At 41.5% G+C, this 13008-nt stretch overlaps 1 protein-coding gene across 8 annotated transcripts in view; it reads left to right on the top strand.

Moving 5' to 3' along the window:
- LOC126267225 (diacylglycerol kinase theta) overlaps positions 1 to 13008 on the top strand; it is a 662574-nt gene that overhangs the window by 336238 nt on the left and 313328 nt on the right. The window lies entirely within an intron of this gene.

Below are 13008 nucleotides of genomic sequence, written 5' to 3'. Positions count from 1 at the left end.
ATATAATCCCAACTTCCAAGATAAATCCGCAAGCGTATGACAGATTTTTTATTGCTCTAATAAAAATTGTTCACAATAAATTTAAACAAAATCAGACGCTACTGAACAAAACAGTAGCTAGAGGCATTTTCCGCGATTTCATATGTATAATGATACTACTGAAGTAACGAACAACGTACTTACCACTCGCATAAAGTTCTTTTCCTACAGCCTCTGGCCTAGCGGTTCTAGGCGCGCAGTCCGGAACCGCGCGACTGCTACGGTCGCAGGTTCGAATCCTGCCTCGGGCATGGATGTGTGTGTTGTCCTTAGGTTAGTTAGGTTTAAGTAGTTCTGAGTTCTAGGGGACCGATGACCTCAGATGTTAAGTCCCATAGTGCTCAGAGCCATTTGAACCATTTAAACTTACAGCCTCCCAAGCAATTTCCACAGCAATTTTGCTGGAATACTGTGGCAAACCTTGATTTGTATAGAAACGGATGCCTCTCCACTGCTTCAGCCAGCCTGGCGCAAATTAATTGATTCCAATCGGACACAAGTAATAACAACAAAAGAACACGCAACACGGCGAGAGCCGTACAAGGCACGCATCACAACAATTAGAGCAGGCTGCGTTGCAAATGCGTTGTCATTGCGCCAGTGGATGAGGTACAGTCTCAGACAAACACCGACCGCCGGCCGGCCGCCACAGAGAGTAAGTCCGAGTCGTTCACTTAAGATGGCCCATAAAACCAACCGCCCCTCACAACGCTAAGTCCGCGGTCATCTGCACAATCTGGCAACATTGTACGGTATGGAAGCGTCAGGAGGAAGTGTTGTCTACTTCCGAGATATTGTTGTGGTATCTGAGGCCGTGGTCTAGTGGTAATCTAAGGGCCCGTCCACACGCAACGATCTGTCTGCGCGCATCACATCTGCGCAGACAGTTCGTTGTGTGTGGACAGAAGATTTGCACCAACCTGAGGTGTGTGCAAACCTGGAAGTTGGAGTTGGAGGTTTGAGCGAAACCTGTCAAATCTGTGGGTTCCAACCACATCTGCGCAGATAAGTTGGAGCGTGTGGACAGGAGATCGCCGCAAATCTGGCGCGAAACAGCTGTTTGCTCAGTCTAGTGTTTGTATTTGTGCGCACAGGGCATTAAAATGGCTGATACTCGTCAAGTTTGTAAGTGAATTCATTGAAAAATATAGAAACCACACATGTTTGTGGAAGATTAAAAGTAAAGAATATAGTGACCGAGACAAAAAGACAGCAGCATACAATGCTCTAATTGGAAAATTACGGCCAGTTAACGCCTCGGCAAACAGAGAAACAGTAATAAAAGAAAAATTCGTTGCGAACTGTTTACCGAAAAGAGTTATCCAAAGTTCAGAAATCTGGAAGACCTGGTGTAGGAGTGGATCATGTATATCAGCCAACGTTATGGTATTTTGATAAGCTTGGCTTTCTTATAAGGGATAATTATAAGTTTTGGCATCCATCCTCAAATAATTTCGCCAGTCGTTAGGTTCGCCCTCCAACTCTCGCAGTAAATTTACGTGCTTTCGCTTTAGCAGCCACTGTCTACACCATTTTGACCGCTTTCTCTGTTTCCTGTGGTTGGTCTGAATGTTTTTTGCAACACAAGTTGCGAGCACAGACAACAACAGAACTTCCTCCATTTCTATGTTTCAAAATAACTGAATTAAATTTTTGACGTTTACGGGGAGCGTAGTCGCTTGCCACTGATTTTTCTTTTCTACGCCGACAGATGGAGGGCGAGTAGTAGATTGGGGTTTGTGTCGTGTGAACACACCACATTTGCAGCGATCTTTAGCATGTACAGACATCTGCGCAGACAGATCGTTGCGTGTGGATCGGGCTAAACTTTAGTCGCGTGTTTGCGTCCAACTGCGCTTTTTTTTCCCCCACCACATCTCGGCGCTCGTCGGAAGTTATGAGCCTGATTGAACTTCGGAGATAAATCGCTTCACATTCTACCCACAAGTAATAACAAATACTTCCAGAAGTAATTCCGCGTGGCAGCTTGTGGCTGCGTCGTGATCAGAACAGCTTACGCTCTTGGCGTTTGCTTGCGCTGCAGCGGCTACTGGCCACTGGCCAGACGCCACCCGCCGTCTGAAATCGGCTGCGGCCCAGGTGAACGCGGCGCGACGCTGCCGGTGTTTGTATCAACTGTCATTTTCGAATTTGAAGTTCTAGTTATCATCTTGAAGTTACGCATTGGATTTTGCATACTTGAAAATCATGAACTACGGTTAAGTGTTGTTAAATTGGGTAGCAAGTGGAAAAAGGTGTAACATCTCCAACACAATATTTACTTTTCGTATAATAGAGGGGTGAATGCAAAGGATGCAGCTCGAAAGATTCCAACTGTGTGTGGAGCGAGTGCTTTTGGGAAAAGTCGCCAGAAAAAGGTACTCTTGTTTCAACAGAGATCGTTCTGGCATGAATGATTTTCCACGTTAAGGAAGCCTCGACTACTGATATAAGTGATGGATTACCATTTAATCATCATGTGACAATTGCATTCAACAGGCAAAGTTCAAAAGTGTGGTGTAGGAGCACTGCACGCTCTGATTCGAAACAACAAAATTCAACGGACTAATATTGCAGTTTGGTTGAACGTCATCAGGTCGCTCATTGAGCATTCCGTATAGTACTGTTACTAGTGACGAGTTATGCTGCTTTTGTCGTTAACTTCCTAAGAAGAAATGAAAGGCTGACCCCTTACAAAAGAAGTAAACTAGAGCAAAGCGTAGTATGAAGATAGTATTTTCTATCTGATAGCTCCATAAGTGTGTTTTGCACTACGAATTCTTACTCAACGGTGTGTCCATCACAACTGGAATTTTTTGCCAACAATTTACACACTTTTCGGTCGCAGTGTAAGAAAATCGACCGACAAAACTGCATCACGTGTGCTACTGCATGATAATGCACTATGTTGATTTGAGAAACAAAACTATCAAGGGGATTGATAGGGATGTCATCTCTCAGGCACTTATCCCTCTGATCGTATACTCGTAAAATTTTACATTTCCCGCTCTTCATCGATTAACTGTGAAAGCAATCCATTTCTAGACGAAAATGCTCTTCAAACTACACTGGTTTAATGACATCGTTAGAGCCAGTAGATTTCTACAGGCGTAGAATTTGTAAACTACCTTAACATTGTCAGATTGTTTTAGATATTGTGAAAGAATACACTGTTGGTGATTAATTCCTCATTGATGACTACTACTGTGTTTAATAAACTAATGGAAAATGCAATTTAAATAATCACTGTACTAATACAGTAGGTTAATGCAGCTCCGTATTCTTTCAGACATGTCCGAAAGAGCAGACACTACGAATCGAAACAGACAGCCTCGTTAATCAATTAAATATCGAAGGACAGATGTCCAGGGTGTGACAGGGCGTTCAAATACAAATTTGTGCCTGAACAGGTTCGAAAGCGGATTCGTGGTGTCTTTTCTTACGGACATGTCCGAAAAAACAGACACCACACATATACGCATATACAGGATGTTTCAGGAGGAATAGTAAATATTTTAGCAGGTGGTAGTATAGACGAATAGCATAAAAAAATTCCATATAAATGTGTTTACTTTTTATTGAGTACAGAGATACAGCTGTTAGTATGTAACACTAACAAACTCAATGCAAAGGCAAATGAGGACGTTCAAAGTTGATTTTCTAAAATTACCCCATCAACTTCAATGCACTTTTGACTTCTCTTGATAAAACCACATGTAGCTCTTCTGAGGTCGTCTTTGCGTTCTTTTATGAGGCTGCACTATTCATAATCCGGACGATCAAATCGGCTCTTGGGTCTACTTTTTCTTTGTAGACTTCGCCTTTCAAACATCCCCACAGACAAAAATCTGAAGAGATAAGGTCCGGGGACCTTGATGGCCAAGAAAATTGCCCATATCCACTGATCGATCTTCTGGGAAATGTTAGGTTTGGATGATGTGTCACCTGAAAACTAGAATGTGCAGGAGGCCCGTCATGCTCTTCCAATTATACAGGAAGCTCATTTTCAAGGCAGTGTAGACAACGGGGTCCAGTAATAAAAAAGAAATATTGTACACGTGTTATATGGCATTTTTGATGCAATTCGTCTATACTACCACCCCATACAATATTTATTATTCCTCCTGAAACATCCTGTATAATTATTCGGGTCTCGACGGGCCATCGAAAGTTTTCGGTGCTAGACGCACGACAGCATCCGAATCCTCGCAGGAATACAGTGTGGCTGCGAGCGCGGGAATACCGCGATGTGGTATGCGGCAAAGATGAGAATTTGCGTCTGACGAGGGGCATGTGTAGATAGGTCCTGCAAGTAGGTTGGCCGTTGCGTCCCGTTAGTGCAATGGTCAGCGCGTCTGCATAGTAAGTAGGAGGGCCAAGTTCGAGCACCAGTCAGCCACAAATTTTCATTTGCCGCGTTGCTGTATTTCAGCGCCCTGTGACATAGTGGACGTCTGTCCTTGAATATTAAAGATGCAATTGTTTTTTGAGGCAATGCAGGTGATTTGCGAACATTTGTCTTGCCATCAATGTAACGGTACTTGAACGGCATCCATTCCTCAGTCATTGCTGTGTGATGTCGCTAACACAAGTCAGAACTTGCGACTCAGGCTGTAGCGCATATTTGGTCAAATAACGAAAGGTCAGTATACAAGTATTTGCGAACAGTAGAAGCAGCATTGCAACGAGCTGCTCCTTAACCAAGGGCAACATAGAGTAGCTGTAGTGAGTCATTTCAGCTGCATAGCTTACACTATTATTTGTCAAGCAATTCACTGCAGAATTAATGTAATGCCCGCACGATGATCTCTGTAGACATACTGCATCATTAGTAGCTCGTGAATGGAGGGCTATGTTCGTTAAATTAAATTACTCAAGCTGATGCCAAATAAAGAGAAGCGACGACGCCACCACACTATCTTTACTTAGGTGGTCAGCGCTAGATTATGTGCGCTACCATTAACATTACTGTAAGCGGTTTGACAGCATAGCACCACCACTTTCACTGACAATCTGTACCGTTATCATAACGCAGTTGTTCAAATGGTTCAAATGGCTCTGAGCACTATGGGACTTAACACCTGAGGTCATCAGTCCCCTAGAACTTAGAACTACTTAAACTCAACTAACCTAAGGACATCACACACATACATGCCCGAGGCAGGATTCGAACCTGCGACCGTAGCGGTCGCACGGTTCCGGACTGAAGCGCCTAGAACCGCTCGGCCACAACAACCGGCAACACAATTGTTACCTGCAGTGATTACAAGTCTCTGATGTTTATCAAGAATAGTGGAAAGCGCCTCATGAATTTGAATTTCCATTTGCATTACGCCTAGGACAGAGAGAATCCTAAATAACAGTAAGACGTTACCTAGCGAAAGGAGGAGTCACGTATTGTCTCGATTCCTTGCAGTTTGATATTAATGTAGTTTCCGATGGTTTCACACTAACGGGTTATTTTGGCTGTCGGAATACCCATATGAGGATTATTAAAGTGTAATTGCTAGAACACTCAATTATCTTAATAACACCTCATTTTGGATCGAATATGACTCGGAAAGCGACGTTAGTTTGACGTTTCCGTCCGTCCCCTGACGACTTCTGGAATGAAGTATGAAGTGCACTCACAGTTGTGCTGCTTGCTACATGAACTCTGTGAAGTGTTGTGGCAGCTTGCAGTCATTGCTGAATACAGACAAGTGCAAAATGTCTTCATTGCTCTAGGGAAACTCGTCTTTTTTGCATTCATACCGCAATTAGCACAGTAACATAAGGCTCATTCTGCTGAAGAATTTGATCCCTGCAAGTCCTTAAATAAAAGTCTGCGAGCGATAGTAATGCATGGAAGGAAACAGACTACTCGACGAAAGAATGCAGAGCTCCTTGCTTCTTGCATTTCCTATAGGGCCTACGATAAGAATCTAGTGTCATATTATGCTTCAGAACCCAAAACTGTTAATTTTTTCACTTCATACTAAAACAAAAGCTACGATATGAGAAGAGGAAATAACTTATATGCTTCTCAGAAACTTTAGTTTTTATTTTCTCACGTCGTACTACAACAAGAGCGTTGATATGAGAGGAGGAAATGACGTATACGCCTCCAAGACATAATATTTCCTTGTGTGCTACTACTGCGTGCATGAAAGCTCTGCACTTAATTTTTGTATGTTGGATAAATTTGATTACTTTGCGATAAGGTTCCCGTTTTCTTGGGATACAAATAGAGTGGTCATTTCATCACTGGTTAATATTCTGATGATTAATACATGCCGGCCGCGGTGGTCTCGCGGTTCTAGGCGCGCAGTCCGGAACCGCGCGACTGCTACGGTCGCAGGTTCGAATCCTGCCTCGGGCATGGGTGTGTGTGATGTCCTTAGGTTAGTTAGGTTTAAGTAGTTCTAAGTTCTAGGGGACTGATGACCACAGCTGTTAAGTCCCATAGTGCTCAGAGCCATTTGAACCATTTGATTAATACATGATGCCCGTTCCAATTGATCCATGGCACCTGTGAGTAGAATCTCACGTTTGTTACTATAAGACCATGCAGGCAGTGATGTCTGCTGACTGCACTGAGAGCCAAGGAGATTTCTTTCTGTTTATGGCGAAGAGTCTGCTGCAGTTTCCACGCTCAGCCAACATACACAAATCGCGGCGGTATCGGGCACTGCTAATCGCTGCACTTGTCACGAGCCGCGACAAGAGCGCACAGTCTCTTCTAACGATATTATGGAGTTAATACATCTTAATTAATTTACATAATATGCAGTCATTGCATTACAATACTTTAAGATATATTTGATGCAATATTTGTTGTTACTCGTTCTCTCTAATGTTGATAGTATTGATTCAGATTGTGATCACGAAAACACACACACACACACACACACACACACACACACACACACACGGTCATAAGGGGGAGACTGAACGTAAATAGACTTGTATGCCAAAGAGCTGCGACAAAGCAAAACTTTACTAATTATCAGATAATTGTCCACATGGGTTTTGTGGACGAGTATACTTTTAGTGACCAACCCACGTACTACGATTTGTCGAAGGCGTCAGGGCATTGATTCCACGAAGGCCCTCGATAGTGTAGCGTGATGGTTTATTTCCCACCTTACGTTTTCTATACTCGTCCGAAGGTCGCTTGCATTTGTAGGTCCACATGGCAATGGCTCGTTACCGCTGCCCACATATTCTCTATTGGGTTGAAACCCAGTGATGGTGGAACAAACGGCAACAGCTTTATCTTCTCTTGGCCCTGAAACCAATCCTGCACTGCTCTGCTCTGATGGATGGGGCTGTGGTCCTGTAAATAAATTATCTAGTTACTTCATATAATTATATTTAAATAACGCATTTGTAATAAGCACATTGTATGAGTATTTTCCACAGTGTTTAAGAGTTCAGGCCCTGTCATAGGTAACTGATCTAGATTCAACGCTCCGATTAGGAATGTGGTTTACGAAGTCTACCATATGATAAGAAACGTAGACGGATATCTACATAAAGCTGTCTGGCTGAATCCGATTGGAACGATCTGGTATCGAACTGACGTTGCAGAAATCCAATAATTTGAACGTCTGTTTTGCAAAATGCTGCACGCATAAATTCTTTTGATGGAGCAACATGTAGCAACTGTCTAAGAAAAAGTGAGGAATATGTCTACTAGCTGCAATGCAACGTAATTATAACCTATAATTATCTAATGCAAATACTGAATCGAACAATACACATCTATTTCAGTGGTGGGAAGAAGATACATTATATCGGATTTGCTGATGACATAATAATAATAATAGTAATAATAATAATCCCATGTGAGGTTGTTAAGAGCCTCCATCGGGCAACTCCTCAGGTGGCGGATAGGGCAAAGCCTCCCAGATATGGGTGGTATCGAGTAAATCAAATACTTGGGATGGACCTAGTACTAACACAATCCTCAACGGCTATTCAGCCCGTTGGGCCCAAAATCCAGACACGTCTTAGTGAAAATCACTGGTACTCCAGTCAGTGTCTGTTAGCTCAATAACCTCGGCTGAAAATATTTTGTTTCAAAAGCTTCAACAACCTCTGGCCCTATCTGGTCCTGGTGACATCCAGGCCAAACCAATGAAACACAAGCAAACATGAATGTGCTGCAAGTAAATTCAGCTTTACCCCAGGTGATACAGAACTCGCCCTTCGGCATATGGACTTTCGGATGCTGGGGAGTATAGGCTAGCACAGCAGAGAATATCGGAGATCTCTAGTAAACTACTATACAAGCAGAAAACATTCATTGGAACACTAAATATCAATACATTGATCCAAACAGGAAAACTACATAATCTCACATAAGAAATCGACCGACAAAAAATTCTCATCCTTGTTCTTCAAGAAACGTGACTATCTGAAAATGAAACCTTGCATAACTGAAACTAACGCATCTTCAAGAGCAAAACACAACAAAAGGTAGCGAAAGGCATGGCATTTCTCGTACACGGATACATCATAATCACTAAACATCGTGAGAGAGCAGAATGGAGCGCTCCACGTAACTCGCGGGCTTCGAACGTGATCAGGTGATTGGGTATCACTTGTGTCCTACGTCTGTACGCGAGGTTTCCACACTGCTAAATATCCATAGGTCCACTGTTTCCGATGTGATAGTGAAGTAGAAACGCGGAGGGACACATACAGCACAAAAAGTGTACAGGCCGACCTCGTCTGTTGACCGACAGACTGCCGACAGTTGAAGAGGGTCGTAATGTGTAATAGGCAGACATATATCCAGACCATCACACACGAATTCCAAACTGCATCAGGATCCACTGCAAGTACTATGACAGGTAGGTGGGAGGTGAGAAAGCTTGGATTTCATGGTCGATCGGCTGCTCATAAGTCAAATATCACGCCGGTAAATGCCAGACGATACCTCGCTTGGTGTAAGGAGCGTAAACATTGGACGATTGAACAGTGGAAAAATGTTGTGGAGAATCATGGTACACAATGTAGCGACCCGATGGCAGGGTGTCAGGGTGTGGGTGTGACGAATGCCCGGTGAACGCCATCTGCCGACGTGTGTAGTGCCAACAGTAAAATTCGGAGGCGGTGGTGTTATAGTGTGATCATGTTTTTCTCGGAGGGAGCTTTACACCACTTTTTTCCGTTGCACTATCACAGCACAGGCCTACATTGATGTTTTAAGCACCTTCTTGCTTCCCACTGTTGAACAGCAATTTGGGGATGTCGATTGCATTTTTCAACATGATCGAGCGCCTGTTCATAATGCACGGCCTGCGGCAGAGTGGTTGCACGACAATAACATCACTGTAATGGACTGACCTGCACAGGGTCCTAACCTGAATCTTATAGAACGCCTTTGGGATGGTTTGGAACGCCGACTTCATGCCAGGCCTCACCGACCGACATCGATGCCTCTAAGGACTAACGTTCATTTCTGACGTGCAAATGGGTCCCTGTCACCTTGTGTATTATCGTCTTTCGCTGCTTATAATTAGTTTTTGCCTTACACGCTGTCAGCCTCGTATTGGTGCTTCGTGCAGCAGGGATTACGGTTAGTTACATAGATCATTTGAACGATTCATTTTATCGAAATGTTGCGGAACAAAAGTCTGTTTGCAGGATATGTATACGTAATTAGTGTTATAATCAAAATTTTTTGTTTCTGGGTAATGAAATCTTTTCTGACCGTTGACCACTTTAACAATGAGCCATAAATATCATTTTTCCCCATAGTATTGTTGGTGTGGACATGACTATTCTTTTCAAAATGTAATGGATCATTTATGACGAATTCATTTAGCGAATATGTGTATTGTAATGGTGCAGATGAAATGCTAAGCTCGTTGAAGAGGGATATATGTGACAATTGCGGGTATATGCCACATACTCGTACTAATCGCTTTTGTGCAATCAATACTTACTTTTTAAGTGGTGCGCTGCCCCAGAATATTATTCTATAATACGTTGTCGTGTGGAGGCATGTGAGGAGGTTAATTCGGTTGTTTCCAAGTCTAGAAATTATGCCAAGAGCAGAAGCAGCAGAACTTAATTATTTTGGAAATTTAGCAATATGCTTATCGATATGCTTTAATCAGTATGTGCACCCAGAAATTTATCAGTACGTGCGCCCAAAAATTTGCAGCATTCGATCCTATTTACCGACTCCTGTTCTTGTGCTACGTCAATTTATTGAATACGTCTGTTACGGCCACAGGCAGTTTCCAGACATTGTTCTGATAAATAATAAACTATTTACCAGACAAAAAAAGAATTTTCATTGTCTTTTCCTTCCAGGTGATGTTTCTGTGCAAACACAGAAAAGTCGCCTATAAGTCCAACAAACTTTTCAGAAGTCCCTGATCAGACAACACATACGCTTTAGATGTAGAATTCTAATTGTATCATGTCCTTATCTGTAGCTAATGTTTTGTTAACTTTCAAACCAAATGCATCTGCACAGTTAGTAGTGATTTTCAAGTTGTGTGTAACTCTCTTTGCCAGCTAACGGCAATTAATCTTGCGTAGATTAATTTAAAAGTTAGAAAGGGTTACTCTAAATGGGCGGAAAGCAGTGGTTTGTAAAATGTAATTCCTATATGACAAATAAAAGCCTAACATATTGCTAGTAGTAGCTCAATGCAGTGTGGATCAGATGAACTTGATGGGTAACTCGAAACTGAGCAAATCTGCCTGACATCAAGAGAAAATCTGGAAATTCTCAAAATGTTAGCCTATTTAGTACTGATGACAAAGTGTGATGATGAATTAGAGCAGATGTCGCTATTCTGTTTATAGTTAGTTTGATTGCGGTACTTAATTTTGAGATGGCACAATACCTAGACTGAACAAAGTAGATGGGAATGGGCTAATCTAATCAAAGTGTCCAGTGTTTTCTTTTAAGGGGTGACTAATATTTTGTCTTGTGAGCTTAAGTACACAGGGTGTCCCAGGAGGAAAGGTACTCAGGGATATGACAGAAATGATCATTTGAAGCAAAAATGTCTAGTAAACATGGGCTCTAAAATGCATAACTTAAGAGTTGTGATTACTTTTTCATCTTCGATATTACGAAAGCTTTTTGCTTTCCATGTTATTTGAGGAGGTAGTATGGATCAACAAGTAAAAATGTCCAGTAACCATGGGCCCTAAAATATACACCTTAAGAACTATGAGCAACTCTTCAGTAGAAGAGACATGTTTCACAGTAGCGAAGATGGACAAGTGTTCGTAGTTCTTAAGGTATGCACTTTAGAACCCATGTTCACAGGTCTTTTTATTTATTTACTTATTTTTGGCCCCTATTACTGTATCAAAATATGGAAAGCAAAGAACTAGCAATAGAACAGATTTGTTTCACAGTATTGAAGATAAAGAAGTGCTCATACGTCTTACAGAATGAATTTTAGACTTCATGTTAAATAGACATTTTTGGGTTAACTAGACATTTTTGCATCAAATAATTGTTTCTGTCATATTTCTGAATACAAACCATTCCTCCTGGGATATCCTGTATACGGATGTGTTACATTTTTCACAAAATGGTTATATAATGACAAATGCTGATTACACAATATGAGACTACACTATTCCATGCTGATAAATTGATGATGTCATTAACATGGCATATCTACAATTCTCAAGAAATAACCAGTGGATGACGTAACTTACAACATGTAAACGATAGCAAAACAAAAAGAAGCAAACTAACATGATCTCGACAGGAAAAGTAGGTTTGAGTGGTAATGTTCTTGTTTTTGTTGCCTTTTGACATAAAAACTTGTAAATATCAGATCACTCTTTGTTACCAACATCCACATTCTGCCTTCTGCAGGTGCTTGTACAAAAAGACAAATGTAGTAATCTGGTTAATAACAGCTAATCCAGTATAGATGATTTGTTGGCAAAAACACGGAAGCCTAGTGACCTACAGAAGGTCTCATTGTTCACATGTCAAAATTTATACCAGCATTAATATGAACGTATAACCACAACAGTTTCAATGAACTATGTTTTGAATTAAGCACTGTGTGGTTCATATGTATGGGTTTCATATTGCTCTTCTATAAATACGCTTTTGTTATGAAATATTCAATATATTAGGTAGTAAGATTGAATGTAACAAGATGAAATTTACTGCATTCTACAATTTTAGTTACAAATAGTGCATACTGTTTCCTCTTTTATAAATTTTATGCCTATTAAACAGCTGTACAACCTGAAGTTGTGCACTAGATCATGACTTGAATCCAGGTTCATGCCTTTTGTAGCAATGCACTATCAGTTGCATGATCTGTGCATACTTTACAGACAGATATAGTTTTAACATATTAATTATTTCCTTACATACTTTTCCAGTGCAACACAGACTCACCAGCTATTTTGCTGGAGCAGCACATCTTGTGGAAAGAATATAGGGCTTGGAGAGTCTGATGTAATGACAGCCTTGTACAGTTAAACATTGACTTGGTTTGCAAAGTGTGCATAGATAGCAGAACTGGTAGTGGACTGCATTTCAGAGTCAGGGATCAAGTCTCAAGTTGTAGTTTGGCACATAATTTTATCTTCCCACAAATGTATCTCTGTGACCATTTTACATAGGTGCTATGTGTCATTGTTTTCATTTTGCATGTGTCTGCAGTGCAGAGCTCTATCTCAATGGAGTTCTGTTCCAGCTTAGGAATTTCACTGTGCAGGTTGTCTCAAAGACCTTACATCAAGCATCTAGGGGTGATGGAGCGTAGCTTGGGGAAAAATATTTTGTTAGAGAGAAAAGTTCACTGATGCTTCTCGGTGATGCTAGGTATCCCTTTGCACCTGAGTGGCAGAAGGGCATAGTCATCTGGTATGTGCATACGTGATGTGTGTTGTCAGTAATCAGTCATCTGCTTTGTGTGAAAGGGGCTGGACTGAGCAAAATTAAAGTTCCTGATTCACTTTCTCCACTTAGAGACA

Source organism: Schistocerca gregaria, chromosome 1, assembly GCF_023897955.1.
Source record: "Schistocerca gregaria isolate iqSchGreg1 chromosome 1, iqSchGreg1.2, whole genome shotgun sequence".
NCBI lineage: Eukaryota > Metazoa > Arthropoda > Insecta > Orthoptera > Acrididae > Schistocerca > Schistocerca gregaria.
The sequence above is the reverse complement of the archived record's forward strand: the minus strand, read 5'-3'. Positions and strand labels throughout refer to the sequence as shown.